The 25111-nt window shown below is 48.7% G+C and overlaps 1 long non-coding RNA gene across 1 annotated transcript; it reads left to right on the forward strand.

The window, feature by feature from the left end:
* On the forward strand, nucleotides 1-22150 carry LOC123838272 (uncharacterized). Its single transcript, XR_008505538.2, has 5 exons — nucleotides 1-426; nucleotides 1291-1628; nucleotides 11643-11828; nucleotides 21361-21577; nucleotides 21734-22150. It is a non-coding gene; the product is annotated as an uncharacterized LOC123838272 (long non-coding RNA).
* The last annotated feature ends 2961 nt before the right edge of the window (nucleotides 22151-25111 follow it).

Genomic DNA, 25111 nt, shown 5'->3' on the forward strand with positions numbered 1-25111 from the left:
GGCGCAGGGCTGGGGCACGGGGAAGGGCGGGGGGACACGTCAGCGCGCACAGCCTTCTCCTCTTCAGCCTTCCTCCCCCGGGGTGCTTGCACTGTCTGCATTTAGGAGGGGCTGACAAAATGGGGAGTCTTCAGCAACACCCCAGGTATAGAGAGGAAGGTATCAACATTTGTGAGCAGAATGGTTTTTGCAGATCCTGCATCACTATAATAAGATTGATGGCTGCTGTAGCTTAGGGGGGTGGTGGTGATGAGAGAAAGGAGAGGTTTCACTAGGCTACCTGCTCCAGAGGGGACAACAGGGACCTGGCAGGGAGTCTGCCTGGGACCAGCTGAGGGAAGTGCAGGAACACTGTTCCTTATAAAAAGGTTGAGATAGAGTCTGGCCTGCTCAAGTGACCAAGACGCTGCAACCAAGCAAGAAAAGGTAAGAAGATGCTCTGAGAACAAAAGGGCATCGTGTTTGTGTGAGGCTCATTGTTGGCAAATAGGATTCTGTGTGGGGAAGCTGGGAGTGAGTCTTCCAGCCTCATTATTGCTTTTTAATAGTAATTGCAGTGTTATTCCCTTTAACAGTTGACATTGGCACACACGAATGATTGTAATATATAAGAAAAAACATTATAAGAAAAGCCACAAAAGAGATTTAGCAACTGCATTTCTGTGCCTATTTAAACAGCTTTAATGTGTGATTCCTTTGGCTCTCGTAGACACCAAAGTGTTTTGAAGGCAATATTCGGGGTTGCCAGTAGGAAAATGGGTTCCAGGAATAACAAGGCAAATGAATGTGACACATCGATGCACGTTGGAAATGGAACTTGGCAAGTTCATGGGTGAGGGGAGGTGGGCAGATGATCACCCTTCACTTTTCCTGGGAGCCAAGAAGATCCAAGTCTTCCTAAGCCACGCTAAGTAGGTTGCCCACGTGGTGGGACATTGCCAGGAGGACAGCACCCCAGAGCCACTTCCCGATGAAAATGGCTGAGAGTTGGTTGGTGTGAAGGGGGCCTACCTGTTCTAGAAGGAGGTTCTATTCAATTCGAGAGCAGGGTTAACATGTCTATCGGCGTGTCCCTCTCCTTTTAACTCAAAAAGCTTTACGAAGACACCGAAACAACTTCCTGGTGACTGACTCACTAAGAAAGGGACTAAATATATGCGTATATACACATGTATGATATATGTGTTGTGTATACTATATATACATATGCATGTACATATGCTTAGCTCTGTTCTCTCAGACTGGGCTTTACATGGTTGTTCACTGTCTGTTGTCTGCTTCCATCTTCAGGATATAATTGCTATTTCTAGAAGAGACCTTGTATACTGTGTTCACTAATGAAGCTCCAGGGCATAGGCTGTAAACTGGATGCTCGTGTCCCTCCAGAATTCACTCCTGGAAATCTGGTATTTGAAGTTGGGGCCTTCAGGAGGTGATTTGGTCAGGAGGTCAAAGCCCTCAAGAATGGGGCCAGCTCCCCTTATAAAGGAGGCCCCGGAGAGCTCCCTTGCCCTTCCTTCCATGTGAGGACACAGGGAGAAGGCAGCTTGCTGTGAACCAGGTGGCAGAACCTCACCAGACACCTGATCAGCTGGTGCCTTGATCTCAGACTTCCAGCCTCCAAAATGGTAAGAAATAAATTTCTATTGTCTATAAGCCACTGGCTGACGTTACTTTTGTTCCAGCAGCCCAAACAGACTAAGACAACATAGAACAATGCCTGGTGCACAGCAGATGATCAGTAATGTTTGTTGAATAAATGAATGGACAGAGGAATGACAGTTGGAGTTGACGTGGGTCCCACCAGGACTATGGTTACAAATGGGGGCACTTCATGGAACACATTCCTCATCTTCCCTGCTCCTTGGACCCCTGCCAATGCAGGGAGAGTCTCCTGTCCCTGTAACGTTTGGGGACCTTCCAGGATGGCTCCCAGACCTCCCCCAGGTCTGGATGGCTGCCTGACGTGAACCTTCTCTGGGTCATGCTGCTGTCTCTTGGGGTATGCCTGAGCCCACCGGAGCTCGCTGGATTCTCCTGATGGTTGCAGTTCCCGCTAGGGCTGGCCTTCCCGGGCGCGCACGGCAAGCTCTCCTGGGCCTGGCACTTCAGGCTCCAGAGTGTCACCTGGACACTGCTGTTGATCCCACCCTCTCTTCCTGGAGCAGTCCACCTTTCCCAAGGCACTGGGCAATGGTGTTTTCAACAAAGTGCAGGAGACACCCCTTCTAATGTGTTGTGTGAAGCAGTGCAAGGGTTGGGTGGTCCTTACAGCTTTTGTCCCTCTCCTTGCCTCTCCATGGGTCTCCAACATGAGTCCCTGGGGCTCAGGCCGTAAGCTTCGGTGATACCGTAGTGGTGGGCTCAGGCCGCCATGTCAAAACACCGCAGACGGGGGCGCTTAAACAACAGGTTTCTATTTCTCACGGTCCTGGAGGCTGGAAGTCTGAGGTCAAGATGCTACCTATTCTGTTCCTGGTGAGAGCTCCTTCCTGGCTTAGAGATAGATCCCTGCCTTCTCCCTGAGTCCTCGTGTGGAGGAGAGAGGGCTCTGGTGTCTCCTCCTCTTCTTATTAGGGCCCTGGTCCTAGTGAATTAGGCCCCCACCCTCATTGTTTTCATTTTTCATCTGCCATGTCTGACAAAGCCTAGTTGATAATGGCCTCTGCTACCCTCAGGCCTCCCCATGAGTGACTTTCCAGCATTTTCCACAGTGGAAACAACCAAGCAGCCTCTTCAGGACAGGCTCCCCAGCTTCATTTCCTCAATGGGCAGAAAGGTCTCCTAGGTCGCTGAAGACCGCTGTTGTCTCCACTCTGCTGCCAGGGATGACGTGTGAGTGGGGGCTTCTTCATCACATGGGAAGGGCTACCGAGTGGTGGGGCCACAGCTCACACAGCAGCCCCTGCCTGTTTGATCTGTGATCACAGAGCTTGGTAATGGGAACTCCTGAGGAGCCCCAAGCAAGACCCAAACGCTTTGTCCAGGCAGGAACCAAGTGTGGTAGTTCAGGTCCTGGTAGATGGGAGAGCAAAGTGCCCTGGTGACAGCTGAGCTCATCTCCTGATGGCAGCCTCCAGGTCACGCCTGGGGGTCACTAGCAGGACAGAGAAGTTTGCTTCCCAGATGCCCCTAAAAGGGCAACCATGCCTCTTGGGAGGCTCCAGGCAGCGGCTCTCAGCTTTTGGTGGCCCCCTGCGTCACTGGAGATGCGTTAAAGAGGGCAACAACTCTAATCCGGGAAAGCCTCTGGCTCCGAGGTGGCCCTGACTTGGGAAGTGGGGCGGAGGTGACAGACAGGGTCTCAGTGCCTCCCCAGGGGCGTGCACTTGTGGGCTCAGTATTTAGTGGCATTGCTTTGACGGTGGGTGGAAAGCAGCTCTGGGGCATCCGTAGGTGATGGCTGGGTCTTCCGGCTCCAGGTCCTCCTCTGCCACTTCCCTCTCCTGCTGGCTCTTTCCATTCAATCAGCTGATAAGAGAGTGTCTAATCATAACATTTACAAGAAGGAAGTGGCAGTGGGAGGAAGAGGGACACCACAAGCCAAATAAGTTGATACCCTTGACATCAATAAGGCAAGAAATGACTTTCAGTGAAAGTTGGCCCCCCCCAAGAATGCCGGATTCCAGAAGGAAGCAGAGGCAGAACCCAAACCTAGCGCCTCCATCAGCCCAGAACCTAAAGCCCTTCCTGCCCTCTCCACTCTGGAGGGCAGTGTCCGCTCACCCTCGGGGGAATGAAGGCTTGGGCAGCAGCAAGCAGGACTCGTGCGCGGTGGACGTCTGAGCGTCTGAGCCGCGTCCCCGCACCTGCTGATGCTCAGGTGACATCATGCTTCTCCTGGGGCCCACATGCACAGAACTCATCAGGGAGGTCAATGCCCAGAAGAAGACTTTTGGGAAAGGTGTGACCTAATTTAAATAACACATTAAGCTTAGAAATCATTGTAAGTAGATACTGAGAGACAAACTGAAGAATTTTAGGCCTAGGAAATAATCCCATCTTGGAAAAAATCTTTTTAAAGGAATTAAACTGCTGCATCTGGACTAGAATCTAGTCTTTCCTCATCCAAACAGCTCTATCTACCATACAGGGCCATGAGGTTTAGATGCCGAGGGAGCGGGGACTCGGAGCCCTGCCCTAACTCTCTGTATGAAGATGTCTGTGGTTTAGGGGCAGGAAGTTGTGGTGTCAGAATTGGCTGGACATTGAGAATGAAACGGAGACAGAGTAATGAGCGAATGTGAGCCTTCAGTGCGGCGGCCCCATGGGGATGTCCAAGCAGCCACGGGCAGCAGAGGGGTCTGGGAGTTATCAGCACACACATGCACGGCGGGATGGCATGTGATTATTACCTGGGCTTGTACACAAGTAACTTAGGCCTGGGATTTCCCCCCATTCAGGCTAGAAGCATTCATCTGGTATTGTCCCAAGGAGGAAAAGGATTATGAACAGAGAAACCAGAGGATGAATTGACATCAAGCTAAAAAATAGAAGAAACGGTTTGGCTGTGTGGCCCAATTATTTGCCAATGATTGCAGCTGCCTTTTTCCCTCCTCCTCATAGTGATGTGGAAATGAGCTGGAGGAGAAGCAAGAGAGTTAAAGACTCATTTCAGGGGCCCTGGCTCCACCAGACCACTTCTGGCTAAGTTCCTGCAGGAATGATCTAGTTTCAACCACATCAGTGGATCCCGGGCTGGAAGAATCTTATGCCTCCCTTCTGAGGGATGCCAGATAGACAGCTGGCCTAGGAGAGAAGTCAGGTGTGCAACAGAAAGGCAGCTGAGCTTGTGGGACCTCCCAGAGGCCCATGGACACCATGGAGATGAGGCTGGGTCTCCCTGTGGTCTGAAAGGGTGTGGAGATTGCCTGAGAAAGAGCCAGCTGGTAAGCCTTGTTGTCTGGGATGAAGGATGAGGGCGCCTATCTAAGAGCTGGATTGGCACATGGTTACAAGGTACACTGTAGGTGATGCCAGCACTGAAGGATGGTGATTGCCCAAAGCGAGCTGGAAGGCCATATTTCAGTGGGTGACAGCAGGTGATGCCTGATGAGCTGAAGGAGAAGGTGCTTCAGGAAGGAGGGGGGTCCCTATGCCTGTGTGTCCGGAGATGTCACCTGAGTCACAGCACTCACTGGGTGTGGAAGTGCTCACTTCCCTGGTGACCATAGCAGGGTTTGGAGGAATAGCAGGGACCAGAGAGGCAGTGATGGGCTGAGGCATGAGGGAGCTGAGGAAGATGAGACAGTATACAGATGACATTTGAAAGAACCTCTCAGTGGAATCACATAGATGAAGAAAGAGTTCTCTTATTTTTCAATTACAAGATATTTGGATGCACTAGTTTAGGTAAATAAATCAGTAGACAGGGAGAGACTAGAGATAAAAAGGAAAAGTGGATCACTGGCAAAGCCAGGAGGAGAAAGGCCCATGTGATAGCCAGGCTTCAAGATGGCCCCAGGGAGTCTTACCTCCTGCTGTTCACACCCTGGTGTGGGTCTCTCCAACACTGCCCTGTGTACCCCCAGAGGATATTAGGAAACTGAGGGAATGTCACTCTTGAGGTTAGATTGTATAAATCATTGTGGTTTCGACCCCACACTCTCTTGGATCACACTCTGGGGGAAGCCAGCCACCATGATGGGAGACCTATGGAAAGGTCCATGTGCCAGGGATTCAGACTTCTTGTCAAAAGGCAGGGAGAAACTAAGACTTGTTGGTACTAGGCCTGTGAGTAAGACATCTTGGAAGTGGACCCTGCAGCTCCAGTCAAGCCTTGAGAGGACTTCAATCCCAGCTAACACCCTGACTCACAAGAGACCTTGATCCAGAACCCCTAACAGCTAAGCGCTTCCTGAATTCCTGAGCTATGTGAGATAAGACATTTTTACTGTAGTTTTGTGTCACTAAGTTTCAGAACACTCTGTTACAGTCACAGACACCCAGTGCAAAGAAAATGAAGGTAGGTATAATCCTAGCAATGGAGATGCCAGGGAAACTGGCCTCCTTATGGTCCATGATCTCCACTACTTCTTTGAAGGAGAAGGCAAGCCCGTGTGCTGGGTTTTGGATGATGGAGGTTGGGGTGGGGGGTTTGCAGGTGATAGAAGAGAGTCAATACAACCTTTAGGAAGAAGAAAGGAGTCTAGCTGGTCAGACCCTCTCTGTGCCCTACCATGGTTTAGGGTTGGTATTGATGAAGAGGATAATGACCTTTGGGGAACAGGCCCCTGGTTCCCAAGGGTAGACCCTATTACCTGGTCAGTTCTGGGTGCAGGAGGCAAGCTGTTGGAATGGAAGACTTGGGGAAAGTGAGTGGCTGAGGCCAAAGGTTAAGGGAGGGGAGGCATGTTGAAAGAGCAGCTACCTCATCGTTCAAGAGGTCTGACAGTGACATAACCAGACAGAGAGACAGAATTAAGAAGTCTCTGTTCTGTTCTTTCCTTCTTTGTGTCCTCTTTCTTTTTTTTAAAGATTTATTTATTTACTTACTTATTTATTTATTTGAGAGAGAGAGAGAAAGAGAGAGAGAATGAGTGAGGGGAGGGGCAGAGGGAGAGAGAAACCCAGGCTCCCCACTGAGCGTGGAGCCTGATGCGGGGCTTGATCTCACAACCCTGAGATCATGACCTGAGCAGAAACCAAGAGTTGGACGCTCAACCGACTGCGCCACCCAGGTGCCCCATGTGTCCTCTCTTCTTGCTTGTTTCTCTGTCTTTGTGTCTGCCTTCCTTCCTTCTCTTAAAGATAAGAGATGTTTAAATGTATTTATTAGCTTAAGGAGAGAGGCCAGTATACAGGAAAAGACTTAGATAAAACAAAACAAAACAAAAAAATGTGTGTCCTTCTGAACAAAGGGCAGACAAAGGCATTAAAGCCTCCTTGTCTTCAAGAAGGGACCATTGAGTAATGACTGTCTACTGGAGTCCCTCCCCCTTCCTGTGCAAGAGCCTGGGTGTGCAGAAGTGAATACACACAGCATCTCAGCCCTAGTCTTGGGTCTAGCAGGACAATGGCCAAAGGTCTATACAAACACGTCTTTACAATCTGTGAGGAGAACCACAGAGATGAGCTGGGTGCAGAGCCAGGATCGGCACAGGAGCCCTGGCCAGGATGGAGCTGTGGGGTAGGCTCAGGGCAGGCCCCCTGAGGCAACCCCTCCCCACCCCCCCCACCCCCCACCCCCGCCCAGGACTCAGATTTTCACTGTCAATAACCACAGGTTCCAGCTACCTCCTGCATGTGATAAAAAGAGACTTGTGTCTCTCCATTTTCTCCTCCCAGGGTGTACAGAAAATACCTTTTATTAAACTTCCGTAGAACAAAAGCATCAAGCACAATCCGTGTGTGCCATGAGCATTCGTGGGCTTCTTTCAAATGCTGGCCAGTTCTTGGCTTTGTCACAAGGGGTCTGTATCCACCTGGTTTCTTAGAACAAAATCCTCCTCTCCCTGCAGAAGGCCCCTTCTCACCAAACACTCCCTTCCAGTGGAATTTGCCCCCAGCCAACAACAGATCAGGTTGGCAAGGAACTCCTTCCGTCAGCTCTGCAAACAAAGACTCTCCTGATTTAAAAGGAAGAGAAGCACCTTATTAAAGGTGAGACCCTGTTACTAAAAGTCTGTAAATGAGATCGAGTTCAGGCCTGTGATCTTTCAAATCAGGGCTCCAGGAAATGCAGATCCTGCGGGGATCCCACTGCTTGCCTGGGAGAGCAAAAGAAGGCCTCAGAAAATCCTGGGGGATGTTGTGTGCACCTCAGGGGTTCAGCGCGGGCGTGCTGAGTATGGTCTTGAGTTTCACGATTGGTGGACGTTAACGGTATCATTTTGAATCCAGGATTTGTCACTGAGAAAAACCGCTTCTGCTCTATTTTGATGGGAGGCAGCTGAGCATGTCTACTCTGGGGAGGAACACTGCCTCCCCAGCCTCCTGTGCGCATCTTAGCCAGGATGACTCAAGACAAAAGCCAGGTTGTAATTATTAAAAGGATATATACTTTTTCATCTCTTTGTGTAAGCATCTCATTTCTTTCTTGAATATCACCCTCTCACGGGCTCTGTAAATTGGGCGCTCTGTTCTGGTTGCTGGAGACTTAGACGTGTTTGTTTCCTGTGAAAGTCGATGAAGAGGAAACGTACCAGTTTGCATGTAATGATAAATCTAACCATTTCTTTGAAATACCATCCTGGGAGGGTGACAGGGAGCTTCGTGTGAATATGCTGCCTCGGCTGGTATTATTCCTAAGTTTTCTTTCTTTTTTTCCTTCCCCTGATGGGAGGGATCTGTTTTTGAAGATCTCCTTCCTCTCCTGGTTACAATATACAAAAGAACTGCTCTTTAAATGTGCTTGGTGAAAGAGAAAATAATTAGAAAACCAACTCTGCCTATAAGCACTTAGAAATATCTGGGCTCATTTTCCCCAAGGTGGAGGTAGCGATTCTCCCCAACAAAGTCAATACCCTGGATCGGGTGTTTGGATTAGACCCACTTGCCTGCAGAGAGGCTATCATTTGCTAGAGTAATTAAGGGTGTTTTCAAAGAGTCTGCAAATGTCAATGTTGACAGTCATAAGGAAATGAAGTTAGGCAGGTGGTGTCACTTGCCAGGTGGCCTTTGTTTATGCAGGACTTTTGTAACCTGATAACTAAGCCAGGCCACCCCAAGGCTTGGCTGTCCCCTGGCCCAGCCCCATGCCGTCCTGGCCACCTGGACCTTCCTCCCCAAACCGCACCTGTCTAAATCTCGAGCGTTCTTCAAGACCCAGTTCCGATTTTACCCTCAACAATCAGATGTGGTTTACGCAGTGGCTGACACGATGGGTTACCCCTTTCTGAAACGCCCCCTTTAATTCTCGGCAGTGCATTCTTTGCTTTTGTTCCTACCTTCCTTGACCTTTGAAATGCTTTATATAAGTGACTTGTTTGTTTGGAGGCCCTTCTTTAGGCACAATGTATCGATATTCATACATTTTGTTTTGTTTATTTCCTCCTGGATGGGCTTAACATTTATTTGGGTAGAGTTTAAGGTGGAGTCAACAATATATATCAGAGCCAGCTTTCCCGGTGCTTTTTGGTAAACGATCCATTTTGAATCTCTTCTGCGCCACCATCAGCTCTGTCTACTCGAATCAGATCTATAGATTTATAGGATTTTAATCACTTTGGCTCCAGTGGGCTCGATCCAGGTAGCCTTTGGTGCTACGTCTTTCCAGAGTCTGGAAAACTCCTAAATTCCAGTTCCCGAGCTTAGTTAATTTTGCAGCTTTGTGAGTGAGATTCTGGGTGCATTCCAAGGGGCTCTGCGGGGAGAGCAGGCGGGGCACTCTTGTTTTCCACCTGGACACCTCCCTTCTGCGTCCTCCGGCTGGCTTTTCTCTCCTGCCCCCCTGTGGCATCCTCCCCTTCCTTGAAGCCCTGGTGGGCTGTGGTGCTCTGGGCTCCCATTCTTCATTGTATTTGGCGCTCCTGGCTTGGCTTCGCCCTGTCCCACATCTCTGGCAGGCACACCTCTACCTCCCTACACTTTATATCATGTCCTGTGGGCCCCTGAAGTCACTGTGTCACTCAGGAGGCCCCCCCACCCCATTATTTCTTCTATGGATTTTAGGCTCATATCCAGCCTTGTATTCAGGCAGGCACCTAAATCTGCCAATATAATTCCCAGATACAGCTCCATTCTAGCTTTTTCTTTGCAGTCCCCTGCTGTGCCCTAGCTGGCCATCGGTTACTGTGGCTGGTTCCTGATGGGTCACCTCCCCTCGTTTCTCACCTTACAGTCCCCCTTATACCTGTTGACAGTCACCTGACACGGCTAACAGCTTCAGCAGTGGGCATTTGTGACTTTCGACCCACTATTTGTGGGGCCCAGGTGTTGTTCAAATGCCCACACAAATATACCCCATAAACCTACATATAAAACCAAAATGAGCTTCACCAAACAATTCCCCTTAGTGCATGTCATGTCCCCTGATATTTCTAGTTTATGAACCAGCCCTACCTGCTACAGTTTGTAAAACACTTACCTAAAATTAGACGCCCTGGTATGGCAAATGGGGATTAGCCTAACCTGGTGCCAAGTGACCTGTCCTTGAGAACAGTCTCTTCCACACATAGACTTACACTCCGGCTACCGTGGAACACACCGCTTCTTCCAGAGACGCAATATACTTTCCAAAGTCTGTCTTCACCATATGCTGTATCTCCCATCCACCCTCCCCCATCAAATGTTCCTTCTGGAAACCCCTATTACCATCCCAGACCCAGCTCGAAGATCTCCATGCAGACTCTTCCCTACTTCCTTATCCTCTAGTGACCCCAAATACTTTCCCTATTAATCACTTCTAAAAATTAAAATAATTCATATTCTAATATTTTTCAAGGCATGACTCTTGGACATGGGCTGTTGTGGTATAATAAAGAATACATCTGGTCTTTGTCCCCATCCCTGGCACAGAGCTCCAAAGTCCCTGGAATTTCATAATAGAAGTGTCTGTTTAAGAACAAGCTTTGACCACACCCAAATTTATATTAATGAGGTGGAACCTTAGGTAGTGGGGCCCCAGGGGGGAGTTGGCCACGCTGGAAAGAACAAGTATGGAATTGAGAGTTGGAACTTTTGAGCCCCATACCCAGACCTCGGGGGAGGTAGTGCGGGGAGGGGGCTGGAGATTGAGTTCAGTCATATGGCCAATGGTTTAATCAATGGTGCCTAGGTAATAAAACACTGGATAAAAATTCTGAATACTGAGGTGTGAGGGAACTTCCTGGTTGGTTCTGGGAAGGTGGTGTGCTTGGATTCCAGGAAAGGACACGGCAGCTCCGTGCTATCCTCCCCAAGACTTTGCCCTGGCCATCTCTTCATCTGGTGTTAGTCTGTATCCTTTAAAATGAAACTGTCATTGTAGGTTTAGCACTTTCATGAGTTTTGTATGTCCTTCTAGTAAATCAACAATTGTGAAGTGGGAGGTGATGGGAACCCCAAATTTGTAGCCAAGTTGGATAGAAGTCCGGGGAGCTTTGGGATCCCATCCGCAGCTAGCATCCGAAGAAGGGCAATCTTGTGGGGAGCTTGCCCTTGACTTGTGAAGTCTGATGCTAACTCTGGGTAGTGAGTGTCAGAATTGAATGGAATTGTAGGACACCCAGCTGGTGTCAGAGAACGGATTTCAGAACTGCAGACCTATAGATTCCAGATCCTATAGACCAGGTCATCTGGGCCAGGGAGTCCCCACTTTTAAGGAGTACCTTAGTGATATGTGTGTTAAAATCTGAGAGCCACTGACGCATGCATTAAAGCACATTTGGAAAATGTAAACGAGCAGAATGAGATGAAACACAAACCATGTCTAATCCCAGCATGAAAACATTGTGGCATATCTCTTTTGACTTCCCATGTAAATCCTTTTTATTATGGTTTGATCAGGCTGTAGATTCCGGTTTATGTTCTGCTTTTTCCATTTAACATTCAATCAGACGTATTTTTCTTGCTATGACATACTTTTTTAAAATAGAAGTGCAGTGAGTGCTTTTGCAAAAGAGTGTTTCCTTAACCAATGTGTCTCTTTGGGGGACATTTATGATATTATCAGTTTGTCATTATTATGAATTATGTTGTGATGAAATTTTTTCTCTCTGAAGCTTTTACAGGACTTGTTTTCAATACCTCAGGATTCCCAGAAGTTAGATTACTTGGGCCGTCTCCACAGATGGCTTTGGAGCTCTGGATCAATATTGTCCACTGGCCACCGAAGGGACTATGTCTCCATACGTTCTCGGGCAGTGATGTTTATTTGTACAAGCTTTGTGAACCTGATAGGTCAAATGGTATGTAATTATTTTAATTATATTTATTCCATCCTTAAGACTGCAGGAAATTTTCCCAAGTGTTTGTTTACTAATTGTATTTCCTTTGGTGAATCCTGGTTCATGACCCCAACCTTATTCTTCCACTGGTGTTTTGTTGTGGAATTAACCCTGTGTCTTCATATTTGCTACAATTATGTGTTCTTTATCCCTTCACTCTGAAATCTTGGTGATATCTTTAATATATCGGCATTTAAAATTTTTCTCTAGTCATAATGCAACGTGTCTTTCCTTGGTAATTTCTTCTGTTGCTTTAAAAAGCTCATCCTTCTCCCAAGATTTGATGACTGATGGTTGTTGTCTTGTAGTTTTGTTACTTTGAACAAAATAAGTGACTAAATATGTCCTTCTAGAATCTCTCAAGGATGTATTTTGGTGTATGCTATGAAATAATCTCAATAAATTATTTTTCTTTTTTTTTTAAAGATTTATTTGAGAGAGAGTGAGAGCGAGAGAGAGCGAGCAGGTGTGGGGGAGGGGAAGAGGGAGAGGGAAAGAGAGAATCTCCAGCAGACTCCCTGCTGAGCACAGAGCCCGACGGGGGGCTCCATCCCAGGACCCCAAGATCATGACCTGAGCCAAAACCAAGAGTTGGACGCTTAACCAACTGAGCCACCCAGGTGCCCCTAAATAAATTATTTGTCTAAATGTTATTGTTCTAAAATCACATAATAAAGGATCTTTCCCTTCTTCTCTGATGTTCTGGGACAGTTGCTTTTATAGTCCTGGTCGTTTTGAGGGACAACTGTTTGTTTACATCATGACCCAAGGGTAGGACTTGGTCATGTTCAGCTCTGCAACCCCAGAACTAAGCATAGTACACAGGCTCCCCAGGAAAGTTTTTGAGTGAACACTAAAAAGTACATAAATCTAGAAGGGAGGCAGGGCTGTGCGGAACTGTCCCAAAGTGCAGAGCTTCCTAGGTCTTAAAGAGCCATCCTGATCTTAGGACTTCATGCCTTCATATAATTAATCATATTTATTCATTTATTTATATTTTGGCACAGGAGACTTTTTTCCCAGGAACATCTCAGTGCATTGGCATGACTTGTTTTTAAGCCGTTATTTTTATATTGCTTATGTGAAAGGGATAAATATTTTTAGAAGGTCTCTTTTGCCACAAATGGAAGAAAATGGTGAGGTCCTGGAGAATTCTTATGATTTCATTGCACTCATAGTATGTTGGTGAGAAAAACACACTTGCAAATGTACCAGGGCCCCACACTGGATTACGGAGGAGCCTCTGGAGCTCAGGGAGCACAGCACTTCTTTTTCAATGTTTCACACCCTTTCTACCCTGCCCCCCAGCCCTGTCCCAGTCTCTTGCACCAACTCCCACTCTCCCTTTGACTCTGAGATTCCCAAGGCTTCCTAGAGAGGTGACGGGTGCAGGTTTCCCATTCCATCTCCTCTAAGACTAGAACTACCATGAGATCCCCATATCTGTCCCAAAGCTTGGCTAGCTGTTTCACGGGCAACCGCTCAAAGGTTGGCGTCCCCAGTGGACTGCAGGATTCGGGCCCTTTCTTCACCCTCTCCAGGAGCTGCTGCCCCCAGCGGTCTCCCCCTGCTCTGCCCCGCCGTCACTGGCGGCTGACAATCCCCCACCCACCAGGGCAGAGCCTCTGCCCTCACTCTCAGGGTCTTCCAGAAGTGAGTCTCCATTAAACATGCCGAGCTGTACTTGTTCTTCCTCTGATGCATTCTTCCTCACCTCCAGTTACACCTCCCGTGACTTTAGTCAAATCATAGCTTCCTGTCGGCTTACCTTGACTCCATCACCCCGTGAATTTTCAAAGGTGGGTATTAAGGAGTCCTCCCCACCTTCTCACCCCAGGAACCAAATCAGACTTCAGAAGGTGTGAAGCAAGTGTTAATGTTGAAAAAACGTGTTCTGTGCCAAATGTTTGGATAATGAAATAAATTGCAAATGGTTTGGGTAACACAGATTATAGGAACCAAGCCAGAGACCGCTCCCTGGTGGATGGAGAGCCACGGTGACTTGAACAGCCATGGGTAGGAGAGCTGATGCATGTCCCGGGGGTTTTGAGCCCTCCTGGGGAGGTGACACACGATGTTTATGCTTATTGGAAGAACACAGGTTATAAAAGGCTGAGAAGCATTCACCCAAGCCAGTCTCCTGTCTTCATGCATCTGTTGGTTCCTGTATTCATTAGCGCCTCTGTTACTCCAGACACTGCTAGGGCTGGGGACACAGAGGTAAGTCGTGGAGGCACCATCGGGCCGGGATAAGCTGTGATCAGCTGCAGATCACATGCATGCTGGGTCTAGAGATGCTGGTTGGGTGGCTAGCCCAGGCAGGCAGGTCCAGAAGCTTCCTGGTGAAGGGCCACGCAAGCCAGCCCTGCCTTCAGGGGTGTCAGCAGGTGGAAGGGCAAGGGTAACGTATCTCGGGGAGTTCTGGAGAGCCTTCGGTGAGGGAGAGGAAGGGCACCAGTGGGAAAGAAAGGGCACACATTCAGGGAGGAGATAGCTGTGGGGAAACCACCTCTTACCAGCTCTGCCAAGGGGTCTTGAGTCCTGAAACCTCTAGTTGTGCTCTGGCCTGATGCGCCATGTCAAAGCACTTAAGAGAATGGCCTTCCCCTTCAGTCCCACCTGACCTGGAATCTTCTCAGTCATAGCAGCATGACTTGGGGCTGCTTACCCATCACTCTGAGCATCATTGTCTGCATTTGTGAAAATAGGGAAGAAAATTGCCGGTCTCGGAATGGGTCCCTGGCCCAGCATGTACTAGGCACTGAGGAGGTGACGATTACTACTGCCATTATTGTTATGAACTACTTTTTTTATTGTTTTATTGTCATTATTATTAGTGACTGTGGCTGTTACTGGTATTATTTCTACTTCTGTTTTTGGCATGTCTGCCAATAAATAGGCTCCAGAGATACGGAGGAGGGCTGGGCCCTGGGGCAGAAGCCTCAGAAAGGAACTTATAGTCTTCTGATTGTAGACTTGAATTTCATCTCTTCTGTTGGGAACTTGAGATGAAGTCAGAAGAGCAGGGAGCTATATTCTGTGCAAAAGGTCCTGGAATTTCAGACCTGAAGGTAGCCAGCCAAGCATACACAGGGGACAGAGGCTATTGGAGAAGGTACGCCAAGTCTCCTTATCCATGCGCGTGTGGCCTATAATTGCGTTTAGACTTTCATTCGTAATTTTATTGCCATGAATGGGCTGTGCATCAGCGGGCAGTATGATCCCGACTCTGGGCCACATGATCTCCATGAACCCTGCCAATCCCCAGCTATTGCCATATATACTGCAGGAATCTCTGGGAGGAAAATGCCTTCCCATTACTTCTCTCCCCATTGGCCAGCATGGTGGGTCCATGATCCAGGGGCTTGACACATGCTCCCTCCTGCCCAGCACTTTCTGGGCATCCCTCCAGACACAGAGCCCCACACCCAGGGGCCCTGTGCTTCTAGAGTGAGGCCCTGCAGCTTCTCCAGGGCCAGCACCCCAAAAAGCACAGGCATTTCCCCACCGACGTCAAACTCATGGTCAGAACCAATCTTGCTGCCCCATTCTCATCTAAAAGGAATTTGGCCAAGGACAGTGTAGTGTGAATTAAGCTTCCCATAGCGGTCCACGAGGTAAAAAGTTCATAAACTCAGCTGCAACGTACATCCTGTTCAGCACTGTGGGAAATCGCTGGACTTAGGAGCAAGTTTCTAGCCCGGAATCTCTTTCAGGAAATTATGTCGCCCTTTCTGATCCTCTGGCTGTGAGGTGCTATGGGGATCCCACTGCACAGAAATCCTGTTGCCTTCTCGGAGCTGTACCTGAAGGGAAGAACACCAGCCCCGTCTAACTCGAAAAAACACATCACTCCATAGAAAGGCCCTGGAAACAATTAAGAGATTTCAGAACTCAGTGGAATTCAAACATTAGGAGATGCCAGTATCCGGAGATTACTCTATGCCACCAGATTTCCTTTGGGGAGGAAGAAAGCTTGGCGCGGGGCAGGCGCTCCAATGTTCCATGATGATCATTTTATTTTATTTTTTTAAAAGATTTTATTTATTTATTTGACAAATAGAGACACAGCGAGATAGGGAACATAAGCAGGGGGAGTGGGAGAGGGAGAAGCAGGCTCCCCGCCGAGCAGGGAGCCCGATGTGGGGCTCGATCCCAGGACCCTGAGATCATGACCGGAGCCGAAGGCAGACGCTTAACGACTGAGCCACCCAGGCGCCCCCCATGATGATCATTTTAAAAGTTAAGACAGGCCAGATGCTCCTCTCTCTCTCTCTCTTTTTTCTTTGTAGGTCACCCAGTTGTGTTTTTTTTGCGGGTATTTTTGTTTAAATCAGCAATTTTTCCTCTTGGGGTCAGCAGACCAACATTTCTGGCCAAGCATGAAACCTCTGACTTTGGCTGTGTATATAGGTCAACTACACAACTGGTTTGAGTGTTGTACACATTTTTATTTTAACAAAAAGATTATTGAGCATTTTTGAGAACCTTTCCTCCTTCCCTTTGAATCAAAGAGGGTAAGAGGGATGGGAGCAGCCTACCCCTCGTCTGGCTGGTGATAGGGCTTGGGCAGTCTGAGAAAGGAGGACACTGGTTCCTTCCTTTCTTCTTTCCTTCTTTCCTCTCTTCCTCCCTTCCTCCCTTCCTCCCTTCCTTCCTTCCTTCCAGCGGCATGCATTAATAGGGTAGCTGCTGTGTGCCAGACACTGTATTTGCCATGTTTGTCCCCTCCCCTCATTGTCTCTAGGAGCCACACTCATCTGCATTCGCTAGCCCTGAGCACCACACCACAGCACAAGGATGAGCAATGCTTGTTGAATGAACGCACTGTCCTCATGACACCCACCTGGGGTCCTGCCCCAGCTTCTTCACATGTCCCGCCCTGGGGCAGGACGACTGACCTGGATACCTTCTGAAAGCTTGGATTCTGAAGCAGGCCCTCTTGCAGTGTGTCCCAGGGAGGACGGGGAGGGTACCTTTGGGTTGGTAGCACCCTCTGAACACCCCATCTACAGACCTCTCCAAAGCGCTCGCCAATAGGCTCAGTCTCAGACTTCAAGCTCTGCCCTAAGCAGCCCACAGTCCTGGGAGACTGAGCCCCACTCTTGTTCTGGTCCCCTTGGGCAGAATTCCCATAAAGATCCCATTTTATAATCCATTCCTCCCCTGCTTGCTGTCTGATCTGACCCCTCTGAGCACCAGGCCCTTGTCTCCCCCAGATGCTGAAGGTCCCCGCTGTGCTTGAGCACCTGGATCATTTCCCTGAGGCTCTAGGGTTTTTCTGTCTCAGCTGGCTCCCTCCCTTCCCAGGCTCGGGTCTCTGCCTCCAGGCCCTCCCAAAGGCTCGACTCACATTCTCTCTGGTGAGGAGCATAGCTTCACTTTTCCCCGCTGTGCATGTATCTTGATGACTGAGGATGGCCAAGGGCCTTTTCCTGTCCCCTCCTGCATCAGTAAGTATCCTGCACATGGGAAGACACAGGACAAGTTTGCTGCCTTGAATTCTCCATGTGAACTAGCTTTCAATGAATTTATTACAAGCTAAAGAGAGGACGTTAGACAATAAGGATCCTTTTTCGTATACTTTTAGTTAATTTGGAGATTTTAAGTGGCTTTATTGAGGTACAATTGCCACGCAGCAACTGCACAAGTTGGAAGTGTACAATTCGATCAATGCTGACATTTTTACGATGCAACCATCACCACAAAGCACGTGGTGATGCCCATCACCACCAAGGCTTCTTCCCAGTCCCTAGTCATCCCCTCTTGCGCCTGTGCCTGCCCCTCTCCCATCCCCAGGCAGCCATGAATCTTGTTTCTGTCAGTAAGAGGACTTTGCAGTTCCTAGAACTGTAGATAAATGCAATGCAGAGCATGTACTCATTTTTATCCTTCATGGTTCACTCCGCCTCGTTATTTTGGGACTCGTCTATGTTATTGTGTGTATCGACGTCTCTTTCCTCTGCGTGGCTGAGCAGCGTCCCATTGCCCAGATGCATTGCTCTCGTTTTTTATCCATTCACCTGTTGATGAACACTGGGTTGTTTCCACCTTTTGGCCACGTGAATAACCTGCTGTGGGCATTTGTGTCCACGTCTGCCATTGCATGGATATTGCTTTTTTTTCCTTCTTGGGTAAATGCCTAGGAGTGGAATGGCTGAATCCTATATTAAACGTGTGTTTAACTTTTAAAGAAACTATCAACTTCAGACAGGGACCATGGGAACAAGCCCCAAGTGGAAAGCACTGTGCGCCTGGGACACTTTCCGTTGGTTGTTATGGTTAAACCACTTCTCTTAGGGAGCAGAGCCAGGATGTGCCCAGGACAGGGCCCCCTATTCTAGCTGGATTTAAAACAGAGAGCCCTGGCCCCAAAAAGCATGGAAGAGGGGCCGGAGTTGCCTGCCAGTATCGACCAGTCAGGACAATCTGAGTCCAACCAATCAGAACAAGGTCCTTCCAACCAATCAAGACAAACATCCTCCCCGCCGCCCTTGGTTAGCATATTGGACCCGAGTGGGAAGCAGAGGGAGCTTTCTGTGCTTATGGAGGGCTTCCTCTCTGTGCTCTCCGTGGGTGTTGTGCCTCCTTCAGCTGCAGCTGGAGCCCCCGTAAGGCCTTGCCTGTGCCTTGGACTTTTGGGTCCGGCCTTGTTTCTGTGGTTGTCGGGCCCAAGAACCCGACAGGGTAACAATAGTTTTGTTTCTGTTTTTGTTTTTTAAGATTTTATTTATTTATTTGACAGAGAGAGACAGCGAGAGCAGGAACACAAGCAGGGGGAGTGGGAGAGGGAGAAGCAGGCTTCCGGCCGAGCAGGGAGGCCGATGCGGGGCTCGATCCCAGGACCCTGGGACCATGACCTGAGCCGAAGGCAGACGCTTAATGACTGAGCCACCCAGGCGCCCACGATAGTGTTTTTCCAAGGGCGTTGAGCCTTGTCTGTTCCCACCAGCACTGTAGGAAAGTTCCGGCCCCTCCAGTTTGCACATGGTTCTGGCTGCGTGCACGCTAGTGGCGTTTCAAAAAGCCGATTCTCAGGAAATTCCAAAGGGATTCAAGATTTCTCCAGGCCCCTGAAATGTCTGGGACTGAAGTATGTGCTCTGTTCCAGTTCTTACAGCCAACTTCGCAGGCCGGGCCAGGCTCTGGGCTGTTGGGGTGGGGTCCTTTCTGCAGCCCAATGCTCTCCATGGGGGCTCTCTGCCCGGCTCCGGGGCCAAATGCAGCTTGTGGAGCGGGCCAGGGGATTGGAGGGCGTGAGAGGCACTGGGGGGGAGCCGCAGTCTCTCTGAGTCAGATCGCACTGATCTCTCCTACTCGCCCAACCTGCTGTCTACAGAGCTGAGACTGGCATGTGCCAGCCCCTAATCCAAGCCTGGTGAGGGGATGGGCAGCTCAGTCTCTTGGACTAGGAAGAAGCAATGTTTGGATTTCCATTGTGTTTTTCTAACATTTAAGATGACGGTATTTTAACTTCTTAGTCTATCCTAATTTCAAAAGACCCGAGACACCTGGATCGTGAGAAAAGCTAAGCGTGTAGAGGGAGAGCATAGGGGCTTCACCCTAGGACCACTGCTGACGGATGGCATGTCGTTCCTCAGACCTTTCCTGAGAAGCCGTGTGGCGTGCAGGTGATGCACTAAATGCTCGGGAGAGCAAAGCCACACGGACCACAGATAGACAGAAAAGGCACATTTGCAGACCCTGGGCACATCCGTAAAATGGATTCGGGTGTTGAGGGTTTCAAAAGAATGAAAGGCTCGTCGGATTCCCAGATTTGGGGAGATGCTAGAGAGCTTTTTTGGGTTGTAGAATGGCCACGCTGAAGAGTTACAGGATTTGTAGGTTTTCGCAGTGGGGGGAGTAGGAACGCCTGAGTTGGGGCAGGTTGGAGGGAATTATAAGTTGAGGGAGAAGTATGAGCAATTTCCTGGTGGTAGGGATGTGAGCAGCCACCTAATTTGCTGGAAGTAAGTTCCAGAAGGGACGTAACAGACATAAGGTTTGAAGGGTATTGGGCATATTGCCGAGGTTCTGCAATACGCAGGAGAGAGATTTGTGCCTCTGAGAGCAACAAGCAGCACGAGCAATTGGCCAGGAAGGACCACTTGGCCAGGGCTGCGTGTGAAGAGCCCTGCAGGCCTGATGGGGAGGGCTGCAGTGGGGGAGGGGGGGAGGGAGGCACTTCACTCCAGGTGAAGACAGGTGGAGATGTCAAGAGTCTGCAGCAGGTGTCCCTCGTGGTGGGGATGTAAGAGGAGTGCATTGAGAGGAAACCCAGATGGGGACTGGAGGCCTTGGAAGGGGATTGCATTTAGGGACCGGGAGCGAGGAGGCTTGAGGTTGTGAGCACGGTGACCGTGGGGCCGGCGGGGGTTTACCGTAATGGGCAAATCTCACACGTGTTGACCCAGAGAATGGGAAGATGAGTAGTACCCTGTAGTTAAGTGACGAGCAGTGCTAGCTGAGGTGCACCAGCTGTGTCACGGACCTCAGACTTAACACACTGTGTGAGCCTCCCGTAAGTCGCGGTGGGTGCAGTGTTTCCGTGCAGCAGCTGACCCTGTTGATAACCTGGGCTAACCATTCAGTGACCCGGGCCAACTCCTTCTCTGCCATCTCCCACCTGTTCCCATGAAGAAGAGCAATTCCAAGAGCTTCAGTGTATCACCTCTGTTGCCCTTTCACCAAGGCCATAGGAAACTTCTTAGATGGGTACCAGACACCCGAAACCCTGGTCTACAGCTCCCCAAGTCCATCCAGTAAGATTGCTCTCATTTTTCCAAGTTTGGGGCCCCTTCTTTTCCTTTATTGCATGCATACCAGCACACTGTCCTGAGATAATGGATATTCTTGTGATTTCACAGTAATTTTTCAAAACAAATACAAAACTATGTTATTAAATTTAAAATATCAGTTATAATGTATAATGAAGGCAGGATAGTCCCCTTCGTTTTTATATCATTCACCCAGTTCCTTATTATAAGAGGACTCATTTTCCTGCATGAATGTAGTGAGTTGTACTGAATACGTACCTACAACAGTTTTGTTCTTTTTTTTTAAAGATTTTATTCATTTATTTGAGAGGGAGAGAGAGCACAAGCAGGGGGAGCGGCAGGCAGAGGCAGAGGGAGAAGCAGACTCCCCACTGAGCCGGGAGCCCAATGCGGTGCTCCATCCCAGGACCCTGAGATCGTGATCTGTGCCAAAGGCAGATGCTTAACCCACTGAGCCACCCAGGTGCCCCAGAGCAGTTTTGTTCTTTACAATTTCCTCCAGTGGGAAATCAGCCAAAAGAAATGAACCATTGTGTGGTTCTCAATCATGCCACGTTGACTTCCAAAAATATTCCCAGCACTTTTTACATTTTTACAAACAATGTAGGAGTGTGTTTTTTTCAGCCATGCCAGCCTTGCATGTGTGGATTTTCCACTATTTCACTGATAAAACGTAACCTAAGTGCTACCTCATTTTCTTTCTTTCTTTTTTTTAGAGCATAATGAACACAGCTTTATTGTGGACTAATTGTAAAATGCAGATATGCAAGGAGAACAAAATGAAAGCTACCTACAGTTTTATCTTCTAGAGATAGCCCATGATACCGTCTTTCAAGAATTATCACTACGCACATGCATGAGGCTTTAACAGATTGTACTTGTCTGAATGACTATATGAGGGTTTGCCCTGGATACCAGACATTCCCTTAATAAGTAAGCATATGTTTTTAAACCGTCAGAGAGTTTATTTCTTTTAATTTCGTATTTAAGACATTCAATTTAACAGTCTCAGCTCTTGTTTTAAAACTAATTATTCAGGTTGGTGCCTAAGGCTTTTTGCCCTCTTTGTACTTTCCTGTGCCTAAGCAGCTGTATTGAGATGCGTGGGTGAACGTACTTTGGACGCACGTGGACACGGTTCGCTCCGGAACCATCACACCACTTTCCTGGCTTCCATCACCTGGACCTGCAACAAGACAAGGCACTCCATGTGTCTTTAACCTTTTCCAATCTAATAGGTGAGACACATCAATTTTTAAGTTTGAATTTCTGTTTATTGACAAAATTAAATATTTTCAATGCTTCATTCCTGTGTTTTTCATGCAAATCTATCATTTTATGAATACATTGTGTCCTCTTTTTAAAACTGTTTTGAGAAGACTCCTGTTATATTAAGGATTCCAATTACTTGTCCTACATGCTGCAGATATTCCCAATATGTTGGTTTACTCTTAATACTTTCTGGACTCCTTTAATATATGAATACTTGTGATTTTAGGCCTGAAATAAATCAATGAACACCTTCTTTGTGTACTCTGATTTTGGAATTATGCTGAGAAAGGCCAAACCAATGCCAGGGTTTTGTTTGTTTGTTTTGCTAACATTTTCCTCTAGCTGTTGAAAATTTTTTCATTATTTTATCGTTTCGCTTCAAAAGAGGCTATCTCTAGTCCAGCTGAAATGTACTTGGCTCATCAGTTGAGATAAGGATCTAAACGGTTAACCAGTGACCTTATCACCCTGTTGGATAATCCATCCTTTCAACAATCTTTTGAAATGCCAGCCAGGTAGGAGGAGAAATTAGCACTCTTTTACGTGGGTGACCTGATAACTGTCTTCAGATATTGTGCTGTCTGTGATGCGGGGGAGGGCTCGCCATTCCGTGCGGCCGGAGAGCAGAGGTGGGAGCCGTGGGTGGAAGGAGCACACTGTTGACCTGAGTGTAGAAGAGAAAACCACTTGCTAGAATGCAGCAAGGAATTGTTTGGACTTGAAGTGGTCACTTTGGCAAGAGTCACCCCCATTCCAGAACTGACCTAGGCAGCTCCCCTGGTCACGTGGGGAGGGCGGTGGTATCACGGGGCTCCGATTCCCTTCTAGTCCTGAGAGTCCTGATTCTATGGATTGGAGGCAAACCGGGACTCAGAACATCCCTTTCTATAACCTGGCACTGGCTACAGAGAACCCCGGGGCCGACCATGGGGCTTCACTGAGTCAGAACAAACAGACCTTGATGCCAGGGCAGGGACTTTACCCTGGTTGTCTGTGTGCATCCGGTTCACCGTGGATGCAGCCGACCCAACGTGGCCCAGTGTGAGAACGTGGCACAGACCAGTGACAGGCATGCACTCTCCATCGGGGTAAGGGACTGCAGTATCTGGGAAACTATTTGCTCTGTTTATTTTGGGCTAGAAACATTGCATCTTATTTGTGTGTAGTTGTTTAGGGACAGAGAAAGATTGGAAAGTCTAAATTTAACAAATGCTAAATATATCATCGTTCCAATGAAAACTATGACAGTTATTTTCCCACCTGGTGGAGAGTGTAGGAAGTCGTGCCCCCAGGATCCCACGGGCAAGAGAATGGCACAGCATTTCCTCTTTGGGATTATTTCTGGGACGGACCCCGGAATTTGCTACATTCATCCAATATGGTCAAATTATCCCATCTATTTCAAGGGCATGACACTTGATCCCAAAAGTTCAAAAGATGAGGCAGAATGCCCTTAGTTGGTGTTCTCAGCAAAAACCAAGTGGATCTAGCCAATATTTCTCTGAGAAAGGAAAGCAGCCCCAGCCCAGGGCCGTCCTCATGACCCTCGTAAGGGCATGGCTCATGGGCCTCTGCCTAAGGAGTGAGATCATGGGGTGCTCAGAGCCTTCCACGTGGCCTGCGCACCCCTTGAGCCATCTGTCTGTGCCCAGGAGAGAAAGCCAGAGAACAAGGAGGAGCCTGGAATGCCGTGGTGAGCCGTGCTACCCAGTACAGTTAAATCCCTGCAGTTCACATGGGCTGGGGGGCCATGGCCGCAGGTATGGGCAGGAAGGGGGCGCAGGAGACAGGGATCTGCCCTGAGGGTCTGTCCCAACATTGGGTCATCTGTTGCATTGTCTTCAATCAGGACAAATGTTCCCCATGACCCGTCCCAGGGGGCAGCCCCAGAACATGATGGTTAAGAACATGGGCTGGGAAGGGTGAGTCTGATCCTGGCTCGGGTGCTCACTCCCCGGCTGGGTGACTTGGGCAGCAATGTAGTCTCTCCAGGCCTCCACCTCCAGTTCCCTCATCTGTGAAATGGGATCCTAGCATGGGTCTGGGGCTTGAGGGGAGTAAGTGACTCATTTCTCTCTAACACACAGTCCTGTGCACATGTGTGTGTGTCTGAGTGTGTGTGAGTGAGTGTGTGTGTGTGAGTGCATCTGTTAATGTTTGTTCCCAATTATGTACCAGGTGCTGGGCTAGTGGAGAAGGCCGTGACCCTGCTCTGGGGACCTGGCCTGTGTTTAGTCCTTAACCAGAGCACTTCCATCTAGAAGGCATAAGAAATGCTATCTGCCTAGGGAGGGACCGCAAACTAGCCTGTATTTATCTCCTTCCAGACTTTTTGAGAAAGACTCCCAGTGACTCCAGAAATCAGGTTTCAATTTGTATCATGGCCAGAAAGAAAGAGAGAAGGAAGGAAGGAAGGAAGGAAGGAAGGAAGGAAGGAAGGAAGGAAGGAAGGAAGGGAGGGAGGGAGGGAGGGAGGAAGAGAGCAAAGCCCATGTCAAACACACAGGAGCCTGCCTCAGTGGCCTGTCATTCCAGACAGCCTGTCCGGGCCTCAGCTCTGTTCTTGCAGACGTATTCCCACTTGGATCCAATTCCCATTCCATTTCTGCTCCTTACCCCATTTTACTGCCCCTGAACTTGGGCGTTTGGGTCTGGTCCTTGCCCCCTCGTGACCACATGAACCCAGTAAAATGTGAATTCCAGACACTTAGGACATATGTACACTACACAATTACTGGGTTTATCCAAAATTCCATTTTAACTGGCATCCTGTATTTTTATTGGCTGCATCTGGTAGCTTCTTTCTTGTGTTGGGTTAATTTGGAGAATATACTAGCCCTTGCCAAGCTCCAGGACAAAGCCCCTAGCTACTGAGATCTGAGGGACAGGCCTCATCCCCCCTCGGCCCCACAGCCCCCTGTCCAGAAAAAGGACTGGCCCTGTGTAGATCAGCCTCCCCTCTACCAAGGTGGAAGGGAGAACAGCTTCATTTCTAGTAAATATTGGCTCTGTTCCCCAGGGTGCTTAACTGCCAACTCAGCATGTAATTGGCCGTGGCTCTTGTCCAGGGAACTGACACATTTTCTTATTATGAATGCGTGAGGTTCCAGGCCAACAGATGGGTCTGAGATGTCTGCATGGCCCACAATTCCCAATGTCCTCCTTAAGTGCTGAGGCTTTCCGGATTTTTCTTTT

The sequence above is a fragment of the Mirounga angustirostris genome, unplaced genomic scaffold (genome assembly GCF_029215605.1).
Source record: "Mirounga angustirostris isolate CCGP_5_RB_7025 unplaced genomic scaffold, mMirAng1.0.hap1 SCAF_3, whole genome shotgun sequence".
In the NCBI taxonomy this organism is placed as follows: domain Eukaryota; kingdom Metazoa; phylum Chordata; class Mammalia; order Carnivora; family Phocidae; genus Mirounga; species Mirounga angustirostris.